The sequence below is a fragment of the Haliotis rufescens genome, unplaced genomic scaffold (assembly GCF_023055435.1).
Source record: "Haliotis rufescens isolate VD_foot unplaced genomic scaffold, xgHalRufe1.0.p SCAF_12, whole genome shotgun sequence".
NCBI lineage: Eukaryota > Metazoa > Mollusca > Gastropoda > Lepetellida > Haliotidae > Haliotis > Haliotis rufescens.
In genome coordinates, this window is record NW_025963802.1 from 6330801 (window position 1) to 6347446 (window position 16646).

The 16646-nt window shown below is 38.7% G+C and overlaps 1 long non-coding RNA gene across 1 annotated transcript; it reads left to right on the top strand.

Annotated features, from left to right (window-relative positions):
• The first annotated feature begins 2077 nt into the window (after nt 1–2077).
• On the top strand, nt 2078–16323 carry LOC125378342. The gene is made up of 3 exons (XR_007220209.1): nt 2078–2159; nt 4051–4114; nt 16190–16323. It is a non-coding gene; the product is annotated as an uncharacterized LOC125378342 (long non-coding RNA).
• The last annotated feature ends 323 nt before the right edge of the window (nt 16324–16646 follow it).

Below are 16646 nucleotides of genomic sequence, written 5' to 3' on the forward strand. Positions count from 1 at the left end.
AAAAAAATCAATCAAACAATCGTTTAAATTGATATAAGATAATTTAGATAATTATACACAACCTGGCTCCAGTTTCTGAATACTTCAACATGGATACAATCATCCAAACATGGCATAATGCTTTCATCTCCCAAAAATATTTCTTCAATCCTCTGGATCCAAAGTTTAATGACCTGATTGCAAGCACACAGAAGTGATTGATGTCACTCCCACGAGAAAACCTGTGACAGAAATAAAACCAAATTGCAAAATGAAAGTTCACATTTTAAAGTCAGTTAACTCTCTTGCCTCGGGAAGATGCTTGTGTGCAGACTCAGAACGCAATAATACATGATGGCACCTTTTACCCCCGGGCATCAAATAAACAATAATGTAGCTTGTCTTGTAGGACTTTAGCCTTCTTAAACAAATAAATATTTAGATCTTGGATTCTCAGGTTTTGTTGACTTTGCAATCCTCGTTATAAAGCAGAATATCTGAAAAATCTATTTTCACGTGTGAGCGAGCAGTTGATTTTACGATGAGAACTTTGGTCAGTTTAATACATTGCGAATATGTATATAAACTACTTGAGTAAAGTATAGTTCATCTTTGTTTAACGTTTAACTTGTTGTTATATGTTATCCAGTTGTTTTAATCTGGATCTGTCACAGTTATGTTCCTTTTTTTTCACTGTGGGATTATTCGCCATGAATGTTAAACTTGTTCTTGTCGCTGAATGGCCGAGATATTTTCGATGAGACTTTCATTTTAACCAGCTCACTCAGCTTTGAGATTATAGAAATTACTACGGCTTCTTGGAGGGTATTAGTTTATTTGTTTGCTGTATAACGCCGAACTAAGCTATAATGAAGCTGTATGACGGCGGCCTGAAAGCAATATGAGTATGACCTAGAATGAAAATTACGGAGTGTTTGTCCATCGTGAATGCGTTTTCTAAACACAGCCCCCCCCCCCCCCCCCCCCCCCCCCCACGACATGTAATCCCCCCCCCCCCCCCCCCCACACACACACACACACACACGCGACATGTAATCCGTTACTTATAGTCGTTTGATTTGTCGCCCCTGTTCACTCACTGATCTAGGTATCACGAGTATCCTAGGCGACTAAGCCACCACAGTTCGCGATGTAACTTCTCCCGAGAAATGATGAACTGGAGTGCGTCTGATCAGGAGTCAGGATCCTCGGAACCCAGCGTGCTGGAATCTTTGTAGTACCCAGGTCATACCTCAGATTGTTCTCGACTCCCTCTTGTGAGATGCCTACTGTATTGGCTATGTGACTTGTGGCGAGCAGTCCAATCATCTATTATCATATCATGTATTTTATCATCTATATCTTGGATCATCTTTAGACTCTGCTGCCCACATCTCAGCAGTGACAAAGGAATTAGTATCTTCCCCTAAAGTTGATACCATGTCCGCATGGTTGGCTGTTGGAGTTAGCCCTTTCAGTTGGCGATACCTGATGACAGCATGGTAACCAATTTGTCTATTTTCATCAATAGAGAATACCTAGTCACTATGATGCCCGTAGAAACGCTACCTGGTATTACACATCCTTCGTATTTAAGCTCAGAACTTTATAGCCACCCGATTTAGGAACAATCGAAGACGTGTATTCTTCTCTACAATACTTTCGGGTCGAGAATACATGAGTGGTTTGATATTCCCCGGATATTCTCACGTTTCACGTCGATTATCTGTACCTTTTCTCCTAATACCGATTGTCATATCTATCCTACTTTTGGGTGCGAACGTTCGGCCATTGCGTATATCTACTACGTGGAACAACTCGCTACCCTCTAAAAACTAACGTCGTTAATCAAGTTGCTATGTCTCAAATACATTGTGCTTGTGTATCTGATTAACGTTAATGTCATGTCTCCGTTTTCAGCTATTGATTCTAAACTGCTTAATAACTCTCAGAAGCGCCATTGTGAAAAGTTTTGTCACGACGAACAAGAAGGAAACAGGTATCGACCATCGTGGCTGTTCAAGCAGGAGTTCATTTGTGTAAACACTAATATATAATGTATTGATTGCAGCTGCTTAAAGATTCAACGCGGCAGAGAGAATGTTTCAGAGTGATAATGTCAGCGAATAGGAATCATACTGAAACGGTTACTGGCGAGTACGACATCATTGCAAGTACGAGTGAGTATCTTGTTGAAAATTGGTTCAATTATTTCATTACCACTCTTCAATAAAGGCAAAATTAACTGATTAATAAAATTAAACAAATAATAACAAAACTAAAGTTTACCAACTTTTACATTGTATTCAATGAAAGGACGCCGGTCCATTAATTCATGGAGATGATCAACAGTCGAATCTCGATAAGGAAACTACGTGATTAGCCAGATTACTTGTCATTTTAGTTGGGTCGGGGACTTCTTTAAGGTTTTGTCAGTTTGATCGCCACTGCCGGTACTTTTACTTATGTCTACACGCAAAGGTAATTCTTCCATGGACTTCTCCCCAACTGGTCCTAGTGATATGGGGGCACTGTCCATGAGGTCATTGGTCAATGTTACGAGAAGTGGTAAAGGAATAAATAGATGAACATGTGAAAATATATGTGTATTACACGTGTTCAAGACGAGAATGCGACCTGACAGTTCAGATTCTTGAATTGTCACTTTGAACTGAGAGTAGCCTGCATTAGCTCTTCCAAGGAAAATTATGTTCAGGTTCACGATAACATATTGTGCTACAGCATATGAAATAAACCTATGTGTTGCCAATAAAATGTGAAATGACGTGTTATAGATACGTAGCGAATGAATATTTACTGACCTCAATTCTTGCACAACATAATATTCGTCTTGAATGTTACTTAATACTCCCTTAATCACAGGAGCAATATTAACTAAGGTCCAAAAGATAGTATACCAAGAGTCTGAAACACTATGAAAGAAAAACAAAAGCATGTAGAAAGTCAGTATATATATAAGAGTTGTACTTAACATGATGTGCAAAACCGATTTATGTGGGATTATCCAAACAAAATCTTTACGACTGACTGAGACACAAAGGCACATTGGTGTAAAAAATTACAAGTTTCACAATATCACTGTCACAACACTTGTTCAAGATGACTCTAAAGCACATTCTAAACCAACTTAATACCGACTACGTCCATCTTGTACATTGCCTGGACACGACGAAGCACTGACAACGTCAAACGTCGGACGACGTTGGGGGTAATTCCTCAAGGAGACATTGTTCCAGTTCTTGAAAGTTGACGAGTGCCGCTGGTCTTCTGATCTGTCGGTCAAGGTGATCCCATATATATTCGATGGGGTTCATATCAGGAGAAAATGTCGGCCAGGGTAAAACGTGAACGTTCGCTTCGTTCAGAAAGTTCTGCGTGAGCCTTGCCGTATGTGGTCTCGCGTTGTTTTGTTGAACACAATGCCACGTGGCTGTTGCTGAATGAATGGGTGCACAACGATCTCCAAACGTAATCACGATATCTCTGGTCATTCAGGTTTCGAAGAATAATAACGAGCCTCGTTTACACATCACGGATACCTCCATAGACCATGACGCTACCGTCTTTAAATGGTTGAACTTGTTTAACACAATTTGGCGCTAAACGATCACCTACTCGTCTGTATACTCGCTGCCGACAAGCATGTCAGCCTGTGACGTCGGTGTTGACGTGTTAAAATCACTCCGCGGTTGGATCGACGTGCTCTGATACCACGTCCTATACGCTGCTAATCGAATTACCCTGTGTCCAAGTGCGGTCGCTGCCGTTACCGTCGCTGTAATTATCCTTTTTGGGGGATGAATGGTCCGGATCTGGCGTTCTTCAATGAGCGTAGTCACCCGTGGTCTCCCGCTTCTACGCCTGTCTGCACCAACCTTTTGAAGTTGTATATCTATATATTGTATGAATGTTTGCAAGACGAGTAACAATGAATAAGAAATTTCGACGGGAATTACAATCTTAAATGCTTTTAAGAGCATATCATTGGCATCATCAATTCTCAGATCAGTTATCCTGTGCTCTTATGTTCCTTCCATTTATATTTTACAGGTCACTTTTAAAATGAAGATAGCCAGTCTCTACCTGGTATGGATAGTGACCTTCATTGTACAAGGTAAGAATGGCTAGCCATAGCATTTGCAACTATCAATGTGTGATAGTATTTTCCCCTTCTCATGTCATGCGCCCCCCCCCCCCCCACCCCCCACCCACCCCCCACCCCACCCCACCCCCCCACCCCCACCCCGTATTTTACATGCTGAGATGTACATCGACAGGTTATATATGCATACGAATATTCATACTCAGCAGATTTTATTTTGGTAACATTTTAATACACCAGATAATTTCAACAAGTCAGTTTAACATTGTACATGCATAAAGATAATACAAGTGCAAATAAAATAAAATGTCACTAACAGCTTTCAGGTTCATAACTTGTTCAGGAGGCAGGGGGCAGGGTGGCAGGGTGGCCCAGTCGTCTAAGGCGCCGCGATTCGCTGTGCAGAGTTGCGTCCCTTGGGCACGCCGGAAACCTATGATTGTGGGTTCGAATCCCGGTTCTACCCGTTTATGTTTCTAGGTTTATCAGCACCATACCCGTGCTTCGTGGGTTTCACCGAAAAGTGGTAAACGTCTCAGACCTGCATCACTTCGGACTTTCCTCCCACATTAATACATATTAATGATATAACTGGAATACTGTTAAAAGCGGCGTTAAAAACCCAACTCACTCACTCAATTTGTGTTAATTGATAACATTGATAAAATGTTACAGATGTATCTACATCGATAACATGATGACCTATTTTAGGTTTACTGTAAATAAAGATGTCACATATCAACCTTGTGATAGTAGGATATTTTCAACATTCTCTTCAACGTTGTGTCGTTTCGAACAGTATTTGTGCATACTGTATGCAACGATGATCAAAAGGCAAAGACATGTGCCTGGCTAGAGTTTGCAAAGGCAGAATACTTTGTTTCATAATATTTTAGAATTTCTCTTTGTGCAAATTGCTTTTTTAGTGATTATGAGATTATTATTTGTGCCTTTGAATCCAAATTTAGTGTTTTCATTTGAAAACAGTATTGTTCCCTTTGAAAAATTACGAACCCAATCGGTCATGTCTTTCCAGATGTTGGGAACATGAACACATTCACATAGTAGATGTACACTTGTTTCAGACATAACTGAACAGAATAAGTATAATGTAGAATGGTAATCATAACTCATTAACGGTTTAAGTGCAGTTTTGTAAGCCATTATGTCAACAGTTTCTTGATCTGCATTTTCATTCTATTTGTGAAAGACACTTTCCACACTTTTCTGGGCTACCTGTTTTAGAAACACTCGGGTCCAGCAAAGTTTGGAAGAAAAATGTATTTCGTTTTTGATTATTATTAAGCAATCGTATATTGAAAAGTGTAAATGGGCACTCCATCATTCTGCCTTGATATTTTACAGTTATTTTTTTATGCATTTCAAAATTGCTCTTTGAATAGTACCATGAAATGCTAGAAAATGTTTTTTAATGCCATATATATTTCTCCATTTTCATTTAGAATGTAATTGATGAACTCGAAACATTTCTTACACCGCTCAGTATAAAATATTGGTTTATCTGCTATCATAATATTAATGTTATACCATAAAGACTGGCACATTAGCTCTGACAAATCAGTTATCGTTCTGTAACATTTGTGTAAGTTTAAACTATTAAGACATACTTCCAGAATAAATTTGTGACATATAGAGCCATATACTTTGTAAAGTAGACTGAATCTGAGAAATATTCTCTCTGTGAATTTGGAATATATAATGATGCATGTTTAAGCCACTTTGAATTTTTATTGAATAGCCTCCTGACCCATTGGTGTTTCTGTGGTGCAGTAGCATATTTTACTACATGTACACTTATACCTCCACATTCAGAACGATATGACAGAGTATTTCTTTTCACCTTATCAGGTTTTCCCCTACAAACAAATTTAAATCATCATTTCTGAATTATCTGAAATGTTTCATCTGGTCGACTTGGTATGATTTAGCAGGATTACGTTCTGTTCCATTGGTGTCAAAGTTCTAATGGGCCACAAAGTCATTTCCTTTTCTATTTATTTCAAGTTTTTCTCGATAATTAAGTTCTACTATTTTTTCTTAATCTACATCAAAATCTATTCCTAATAATTTAAATATTGTCTGTGACCAGTCGAAGTGCCATTCAGTCCACAGATTTTATCGTGACCTTCTTTACGCTATCCATATCATTTTCGTTTTTTTCTGTGTTGACCCTAAGTCCAGAAAACATTTCAAAGAATTTAAGGATACTCATAGCTGCATATAAGCATTTTTCTGAGCCATCTGGTGTTGGTGTGGTACCAAATCGGGCCAGCCCGTGCTCAAAATTACCATGTTAATTCCTTCAATTGTTTTTTTCGTACCAGTAATTTCAGCACTAATGATAAATATGTATGGTGACACAGGATTCCCTGCCGACAGTAACATGACAAAAGGAGCTAGCAAATCCGTTTACAGGAATACTAGATTCCATATCATTAAAAAATAAGGATATCCATTTCTGTATACTTGCCCCAAAGTTAAAAAACTTAAGCACATTTAGCATGAACTGCCTATATACAAAGGCAAAGGCCTTTTCAAAGATCCCATGACTATTGCTTCTCATTGACTACCTTTCATGTTGAATCCCCAAGTGGAACAATTCTCTTGTCCCCCCGATCCCCATGTGTACCACGATCGTGAGGATGGACAATGTCGGACAATAAGTTAACGTTTGTTTTTCACTCAAGATTTTATTAAACATTTATTTACATATTCGCATTACCTCCAGGATGCCACAGGGACAAACATGACCCTCCTCTTCAACCCTCACTTTGAAGTCGAATACAATTCAAAATACATGACGCACACCAATACCCTTCAAGGTTTTCAATTCCGTGGGAGTTTTACTGTTCTCTGATATCATTTTAGGCAAAGGTAAATTACTAAAATTGACCTGTGAAAATTAGGAACATCGTAAATCTCACCATGTGTGACACATTTCTAAATCACCATTCACAGCGTTATTTATGTATGTTTTGAAATCAAAATATTGGATAATTACTTGGAGAATTCAATTTCAAAAATAGCATATCAAGATCTCGGGTATATGTGTTTTTTTAATCAAATCACCAATGATCATTGTGAAGCGTCCACGACATCCTTACAATCGTTTAGAATGTTTAGGAAAATACGCAAACAAGAACACCGAAGTAACTTTCCGCCATATTGGTCAATGTTTACAAAATCACGTTCACGTATGCCGGTTATGAGACGCCTATTACATCCCTGAATTACTCAAACATTTAGAATCAAATGATGAATGGTCTTTGTCACCAATACAAATTGTCAAAAGACCTCAAGCGAAATATATTAGGTGTGAAAACGAACGCTGTTCTCGGAAAACTGCACTTGTTTGAAATGTAAACAAAGCAAAACTTAGATAATATATTGTGTGGCATTTCCTCCCATTTTGAGCAATACAATGGCTCTATAGTTTTAGAATAAGCATGGGAAGAGTATCGTAGCAAGAATTAGGGAATTAGAAAAATAGATACATTACCATGATTTGGTAAATTCAATAGAAATTGTCAAAGTTTCCGTCCTTTGTGACGGCATGATTGACGCAAAATCTCTCACGACGACAACATTTTATCGGCATTTCAGACTATTTCTCTCGGTTGCAATAAACAACATGAAAACAAATAACAATACGCAGATATTCAGAATGTTTCTGACTACTTACATGGCACATTTATGTATGGCACATTTATGATCCCTAATATAACGGGTAACATGATCCCTAACAAAACGGGTAACATAATCCCTAATGTAACGGGTAACATGATCCCTAATGTAACGGGTAACATGATCCCTAATGAAACGGGTAACATGATCCCTATCATAACGGGTAACATGATCCCTAATGTAACGGGTAACATGATCCCTATCATAACGGGTAACATGATCCCTATCATAACGGGTAACATGATCCCTTATGTAACGGGTAACATGATCCCTATCATAACGGGTAACATGATCCCTAATGTAACGGGTAACATGATCCCTATCATAACGGGTAACATGATCCCTAATGAAACGGGTAACATGATCCCTAATATAACGGGTAACATGATCCCTAATATAACAGGTAACATGATCCCTATCATAACGGGCAACATGATCCCTAATGTAACGGGTAACATGATCCCTAATGTAACGGGTAACATGATCCCTAATGTAACGGGTAACATGATCCCTAATATAACGGGTAACATGATCCCTAATATAACAGGTAACATGATCCCTATCATAACGGGCAACATGATCCATAATGTAACGGGTAACATGATCCCTTATGTAACGGGTAACATGATCCCTATCATAACGGGTAACATGATCCCTAATGTAACGGGTAACATGATCCCTAATGTAACGGGTAACATGATCCCTAATGAAACGGGTAACATGATCACTTATGTAACGGGTAACATGATCCCTTATGTATCGGGTAACATGATCCCTAATATAACAGGTAACATGATCCCTAATGTAACGGGTAACATGATCCCTAATGTAACGGGTAACATCATCCCTAATGTAACGGGTAACACGATCCCTAATATAACGGGTTACTTGATCCCTAATATATAGGGCAACATGATCCCTTATGTAAAGGGTAACATGATTCCTTATGTAACGGGTAAGGTGATCCCTAATATAAGGGGTAACATGATCCCTAATGTAACAGGTAACATTATCCCTAATGTAACGGGTAACATGATCCCTTATGTATCGGGTAACATGATCCCTAATGTACCGGATAACATGATCCCTAATGTAACGGTTAACATGATCCCTGATGTAACGGGTAACATGATCCCTAATGTAACGGGTAACATGATCCCTTATGTAACGGGTAACATGATCCCTAATGTAACGGGTAACATGATCCCTAATGTAACGGGTAACATGATCCCTAATATAACGGGTAACATGATCCCGGATATAAAGGGTAGCATGATCCCTAATATAATGGGTAACATGATCCCTAATATAACGGGTAACATGATCCCTAATATAACGGGTTACATGATCCCTAATATAACGGGTAACATTATCCCTTATATAACGGGTAACATGATCCCGGATATAACGGGTAACATGATCCCTAATATAACGGGTAACATGATCCCTAATATAACGGGTAATATGATCCCTAATATAACGGGTAAGATGATCCCTAATATAACGGGTAACATTATCCCTAATATAAGTGGTAACATGACCCCTAATATAACGGGTAACATGATCCCTTATGTAACGGGTAACATGATCCCTAATGTAACGGGTAAGGTGATCCCTAATATAAGGGGTAACATGATCCCTAATGTAACGGGTAACATTATCCCTAATGTAACGGGTTACATGATCCCTAAGGTAACGGGTAACATGATCCCTAATGTAACGGGTAACTTGATCCCTTATGTATCGGGTAACATGATCCCTAATGTACCGGATAACATGATCCCTAATGTAACGGTTAACATGATCCCTAATGTAACGGTTAACATGATCCCTGATGTAACGGGTAACATGATCCCTAATGTAACGGGTAACATGATCCCTTATGTAACGGGTAACATGATCCCTAATATAACGGGTAACATGATCCCTAATGTAACGGGTAACATGATTCCTAATGTAACGGGTAACATGATCCCTAATATAACGGGTAACATGATCCCTTATGTAACGGGTAACATGATCCCTTATGTATCGGGTAACATGATCCCTTATGTAACGGGTAACAAGATCCATTATGTATCGGTTAACATGATCCCTAATGTAACGGGTAACATTATCCCTAATGTAACGGGTAACATGATCCCTGATGTAACGGGTAACATTATCCCTAATGTAACGGGTAACATGATCCCTGATGTAACGGGTAACATGATCCCTTATGTAACGGGTAATATTATCCCTAATGTAACGTGTAACGTGATCCCTAATGTAATGGGTAACATGATCCCTAATATAACGGGTAACATGATCCCTTATGTAACGGGTAACATGATCCCTAATGTAACGGGTAACATGCTCCCTAATGTAACGGGTAACATGATCCCTAATATAACGGGTAACATGATCCCTAATAAAAAGGGGTAACATGATCCCTTATGTAACGGGTAACATGATCCCTAATGTAACGGGTTACATGATCCCTAATGTAACGGGTAACATGATCCCTAATATAACGGGTAACATGATCCCTAATATAACGGGTAACATGATCCCTAATATAACGGGTAAGATGATCCCTTATGTAACAGGTAACATGATCCCTAATGTTACGGGTAACATGATCCCTAATATAATGGGTAACATGATCCCTAATATCGTCAAAAATATGTGTCACAGTAAAATTGGCATCCCTTAAACGTGAAAACACGCATGTATAAGAAACGTATTTCTATAATGAATAAACCATTGTGGTGGTTTACTGGAGTATGAACGCTTTGAATAGTGCAAGTTAAAATCTTGTGTAAACGCCGGAGCATGCACGGTTCAAAGCGTTCATTCTCCAGTAAATCACCACAATGTGAAAATCATTTCTTAAGTACCTTTTTGTGAAAAGAGAAAGGTCTTTGATATGCATTTAGAAGTTGGGAGAACATGAATACATTACACTTTTTTATTGATAGCGACTTCTTGTACTACTTGTACAACGCCTAAGAGCTACTTCTTGCTCCTCCTTCAGGTCCTGATGAAAGAGCAAGAAGTAGCTCTGAAACGTCGTACAAAAGATACAAGAAGTTGCTGTCCATTAAAAAGTGTCATGTATTCAAAAGAGAAAAGGTTAAACAACATAAACAATGACATAAAAAGGTACAATAGGACTTCCGTTTTGTCCCTCATCAAGTAGTTGCACTCTCTGACCTACATGTAATGAATAAAATAGATGTAGTAGGCCAATCATTTCCTCGATTCTAATTGGTCAATCAGAGGCTATTAAGTCACAATAAACTCCCTCTGATTGAAACAGCTGGTTTGACGACCGCATCACCGCGGAAGCTAATATTCATAGAAAAATACTTTTTTCAGTCATTGTCGGTAGGCATATTTAAATAATTATGCGGCTACTTCAATATTCAAAGGATGTGTGGCAATACATTTCGTGCAGAAAACACGATCGTAATCTACAAAGGGAATGTATTTACGTTTTGGAGACAACAGAGGGCTTTGAATATTGACGCTTTTCTCTATACGACTATGACGTCATATCTTTTGCGTCACAATGAGCGATATGACGAAATAATGATGACGTGCGGTGTAGAGCGAAAGCATTACAAAGCTTGCTTTGTTTTCTTTAGGGATGCCCACCTCATGCTAGCTTACCAAGTTGCCGTGCTTATGTAATTTCAATGCCTGTCATATGTTCGAGTGAAGTATTACGGTGTAATCAAACTGCTTGAGTATAAACAGCGCCATATTTTGTTCGGTGATTCCGTAATTCGAAATCGAGATAACCCACTCAGAACACTGGACTCAACCCATGCCGCTTCACTCAGTATAACTGCTAACACCAAAGAGTTCGCGTTTTATTTAGTCGTGGTAGAATGGAGATAAACATACAGTGTTTTCAATGTAGAGCAAGGTTACCTGTAGATTTAACCGCGCTAAATTCAACATTTGAAACATCACGCTGCGCGTTCGGTACCAAATTTTAAATCTACAGGTGACCTAGCTCTGCATTGAAAACAGAGTATGTTTATCTCCTAATTAATGTATCTCTATAGTGCTACAGTTAATCACCTTGCAGCTGAACATACGTAAGATTAAAAATCTTATACACCTTATAACCTGTCGTGATAGAATGATATTGTACTATGTAGCCGCATGTATGAATCGCTTCACGGCTAACTTCTTGTGTTAAAAGTGCAGTTAATTCCTGGATAGTGACGTAATATATGTAGTTGTGGTGACATTTCGTTACTAGAAACCGGTTTTATGCATCACCGAGTTCATAGCCATATCACCACAGTTGAACAAAATTACCGTTTGTGGAATGGCCTTTAAGTGATTCATTTACATGTTAATATATTGTGTTGAATAAAATGGTATGTTTGTTTTTCTGTAATTCTACCATGATAAACAAAAACCCACGTTTCTTCGTTTGTTTTCTTCAAAGTGAGTGTTACGCCAGTCAGATATATTTCAGATAAATCGCACCGGCATTGATCAGTTTTGGTCAGGTGGACACATTGGGCATTCGCGACCGTTGGATTGTGTCGGAAAGAAATACCCACAGTGAAACACAGTATCTTAAAATATCTCCTTTTAAAACGTTGACATCGTACGTTAAGTAATAGAGTGAAAATTACTTTCTGAAAATAGGTTCTAAGGCAGTCTATGAAGATAAGTGACCTGGCCTCAAAATATGCTACCGTAGGGGTAAAACATGCTTAAAACGTTTCTGCGAACACCTAGTCACTCTGAATTGTACTTGTCTTGTTTCTGTGTCGTTTAACACCACACCCAGCAATGCCCCGGCTGCATGTATATGACGGCGGTCTGTAAATAATCGAGGCTGGACTCATTTGAAGGCGAAGTTGTTTAGAACTTGTCGTGTCGCATTTGTTTAGACAGTGCTCCTTTTCTTGCAAGGATATAACTATGTAAAGCCCTAAGTCTCTAAAGTTATTAAATTCAGCCAAATACACTAAAAACTGTTGAATAATCCAGTAAAGTAGACCACATGCAAACATTGGATATAACATTCTTGTGATCTTTTATGATATAATGGCAACATGTCCTCGACTGAAATTGATGTCTCAAATACCATTAAGTGAAACAACAGTAAGTTACTGTTTCAGGGTTCGTTACGAAAGAGAAAATTGAGAAATTGGTATCACTTGTATAATTACAAGTTGGTATTATCATTTAAATAAGCTTTATCGTTGAAACGATAACATCGATTGATTGATATTTTGTGTCTTCTTGCCTTATAATCAACACCACGTTTAAACATGTATTCAAAGGTATAATAACACCACAACAATTAAATTAAATTCGCTGTCATTAACTTTTGAACAGTATTTAAAATATTGTTTCCGTTCCAACTTCTTCCGTTCTCAAACATAAACGTCTTAAAACAATATTAACCCCTCGCCAGCAAAGTTCTAGGGAAGGAAAACGGCTTATCTATATGGAAACAGCTTTAAAATATACCTTGGGCATCACACTTTAAGTTCACATGCATACGTACTCGTACTACATTGCATTGTTTGTTTGTTGATTAACCAAGTCAGCGAGCCTGACCACCCGATCCCGTTAGTCGCCTCTTACGACATGCATAGTGTTCAATAATGTTTAAAAATAAATATAAGCAAATATGATGTGTACTGTTGTTTCAAAGGTTTTGAAACGCAGTGTTTGGTAGCTATAGAATTTATGAAGTGTTTCGTAGCTGTATAAGAGATAAAGTGTTCATCGATTTATAAATGGACGATTAAGGACTTTTACTGTCTGGTGGGTTTATAACTTGATAATTCTTACAAGACCGTCCACACCGTATGGCACACTCCATTGTATAAGGAGACCCGTGAAGATCCGGGGTAGAAAAGCTCTTCAGCAACCCATGCTTGTCGTAAAAGGCGACTATGCTTGTCGTTAAAGGCGACTAACGGGATCGGGTGGTCAGACTCGCTGACTTGGTTGATGCATGTCATCGTATCCCAATTACGTGGATCGATGCTCATGATGTCAACCACTGGATTGTCTGGTCCAGACTCGATTATTTACAGACCGCCGTCATATAGCTGAAATATTGCTGAGTGCGGCCTAAAACAACCAACCAACCATTGTATAAGGCATACAGTCACATCGGAAATGACATTGTTGCAGCGCATATGTGTTGAATCGTAGACTACAAACCATGGGTCTCTGCATGCAACATTGTGTTGTATTGAGAATTTCTAATAAAATTAAACTTACCAAAATGAAGACCAAAATGAGGAAATATCAACGGACCAGAATTACACTTAACCGGGATGTTAGAAGCCGACTTGGATAGATGCTTATACACACATGTAACGGATCTGTGTAAAGGAACTATGCTTTGGTGTGAAAGCACGTCTATGTACACTATTTGTTTTTATTGCTACCTGTAACGTAAAGCAATCCCCCAAAGTTGGCAAGATTTCGTCTTGGCCTTTAAAATCTCAATATTGGCAGAAGGTTGTCCTTTGTTAAATGCTTAAAATCTGTGTATTTTGTCGCAGCTTTGAAGACGGGTTGAATTCCCTTTTAATATGTAAGGAATATAAACAGCTGAGACAAAGGTGTATCCCAGACTGTTACTAGTATTTGCTCAATGTGAATAGAAACTCTTTGTTTTCCAACTCACTTCTTATGATGTCCAAACTCAACATGGCCTTTCGGGTAGCATAAATCATGGTCGGATTGAGATCGGTTTGAAATGCATTTGATGTTGACTAGACACACATTGCAATCTCCATAATTCACTGGAGTAAACGACCAGTTCAGTTCCCGGAGAAAAAGAAGATTAACTAATAAGCCACTAAAACTTGTTTTGTTAACCTGAGACATTCACTGAAATATAATTATTTTCATTGAGCAAATATTCAAATAAAATACAGTTTAATAACACACAGAGTGCCATAACTAGTCTCTGATGATTTTTTTTATTGTTTAACGCCGCACTCAGCAATATTCCAGCTTTATGACGGCGGTCTGTAAATAATCGAGTCTGGACCAGACAATCCAGTGATCAGCCTGACCACCCGATCCCGTTAGTCGCCTTTTACGACAATCATAGTCGCCTTTTACGACAAGCATGGGTTGCTGAAGACCTATTCTACCCCGGATCTTCACGGGTCCATAACCCTTATGAAAAACCATTGCTTCGATTGGTATTATCAGATATAAAGAGGTTGTCACGTGTAAATGTCTTCGTACAGCAAATTTCCTGTAAGAGGGATACACATTGTATATAGCGAGCCATACGTTGTAAAACACCAATAGTGCAGTGCAGTACTCTCACCTCAAAACAGAAAATGTATCACAGATTTAGAGGCAACTCTCAAACAAGAACGGGGGATGATTGCTTTATAAAGGTGTTGTCAAGTGTCATAACAAAACTAAAACATTGCCGTTGATTAAAACAAAGCTGACACGAAAAGGTGAGGAGCAGCGGAATTGGGTTCAAGAAATGTTTATTATATGAAGCGACGTGCATGCACGTGTGTGTGGCTGCTTTTAATAGTCCGAGTTTTTACCGGTTTTATACCGCTAGCCCAATGAGATTTAACATTATCGGGAGGGATCGGGAGGTCAGGCTCGCTGACTTGGTTGATGCATGTCATTGATCCCAATTGTGTGGATCGATGCTCATGATGTCAGTCACTGGATTGTCTGGTCCAGACTCGATTATTTACAGACCGCCGTCATATAGCTGGAATATTGCTGAGTGCGGCGTTAAACAACAAACCAACAACGGACGGTGTGAAAGGATACGTTCACCTAATCGTGAACACCTGGTGTCATTACTATGTGATAGTGATTTATAAACAGCGGCGCATGGTACAGTCGGAATCCAACTATCTATTCTGCTTTTAGCACAAATGTCTTATGAATATGGAAAGGGTTATATCGCGTATATCAAAACTCGATTTCAATCACTGGTTTGTCTGGTCCAGAATCGTAATTTTTTACGTCACTGAGATTTTGTTATCTGAGGCGTTAAACAGCATTCACTAACTCACACGGCCCGTGAAGATCCGGTGTAGAATAGGTCTTCAGCCATCCATGCTTGCTGTAAAAGGCGACTATGCTTGTCGTAAGAGGCGACTAACGGGATCGGGTTGTCAGGCTCACTGACTTTGTTGATGTATGCCATCAAATCCCAATTGCGTGGATCGATGCTCATGATGTCAATCACTGGATTGTCTGGTCCAGACTCGATTATTAAGAGACCGCCGTCATATAGCTGTAATATTGCTGAGTGCGCGTAAACAACAAACAAACAAATGACTAAACCACCCACACACGTACTATTTAATAACAGGATAATAATCTGGGCATTTAATGACATTTGTGTTTCAGTTGGCATGGTGTCCAACACCAGACGTGTCCGAACATTCACATTGTTCAAGCAGAAATACACCTGGAATGAAGCTCAAGATGTTTGTGATCAATTTGGACAAAATATGCTGACCATCAAGAATCCGGAAGAGGTGACTGTTTTTCAGATAATCGCCGAAAAATGGAAAACAGATGGATATCTGTAAGTTGTTCCTTTACACATATCAATACCTAGGATACCCTTACATTTCGCGATCGTGTAGTTTTCCATTTTGTGGTGACATTTTTCTTTTCACGAGACAGCCACATTTCCGTATTTATCCTATGGTATATTTATCCTAAACGTTATGCTTTATAGTTCGTTATAAGCGTGTTCGTTATAAATGTAGTTTACTGTATCTCTAAGAGGAACATGATTTAGCGAAAATTCTCAATAAACATAAAATGTATTATTTTCAACGTTCCATCACTCCAAACA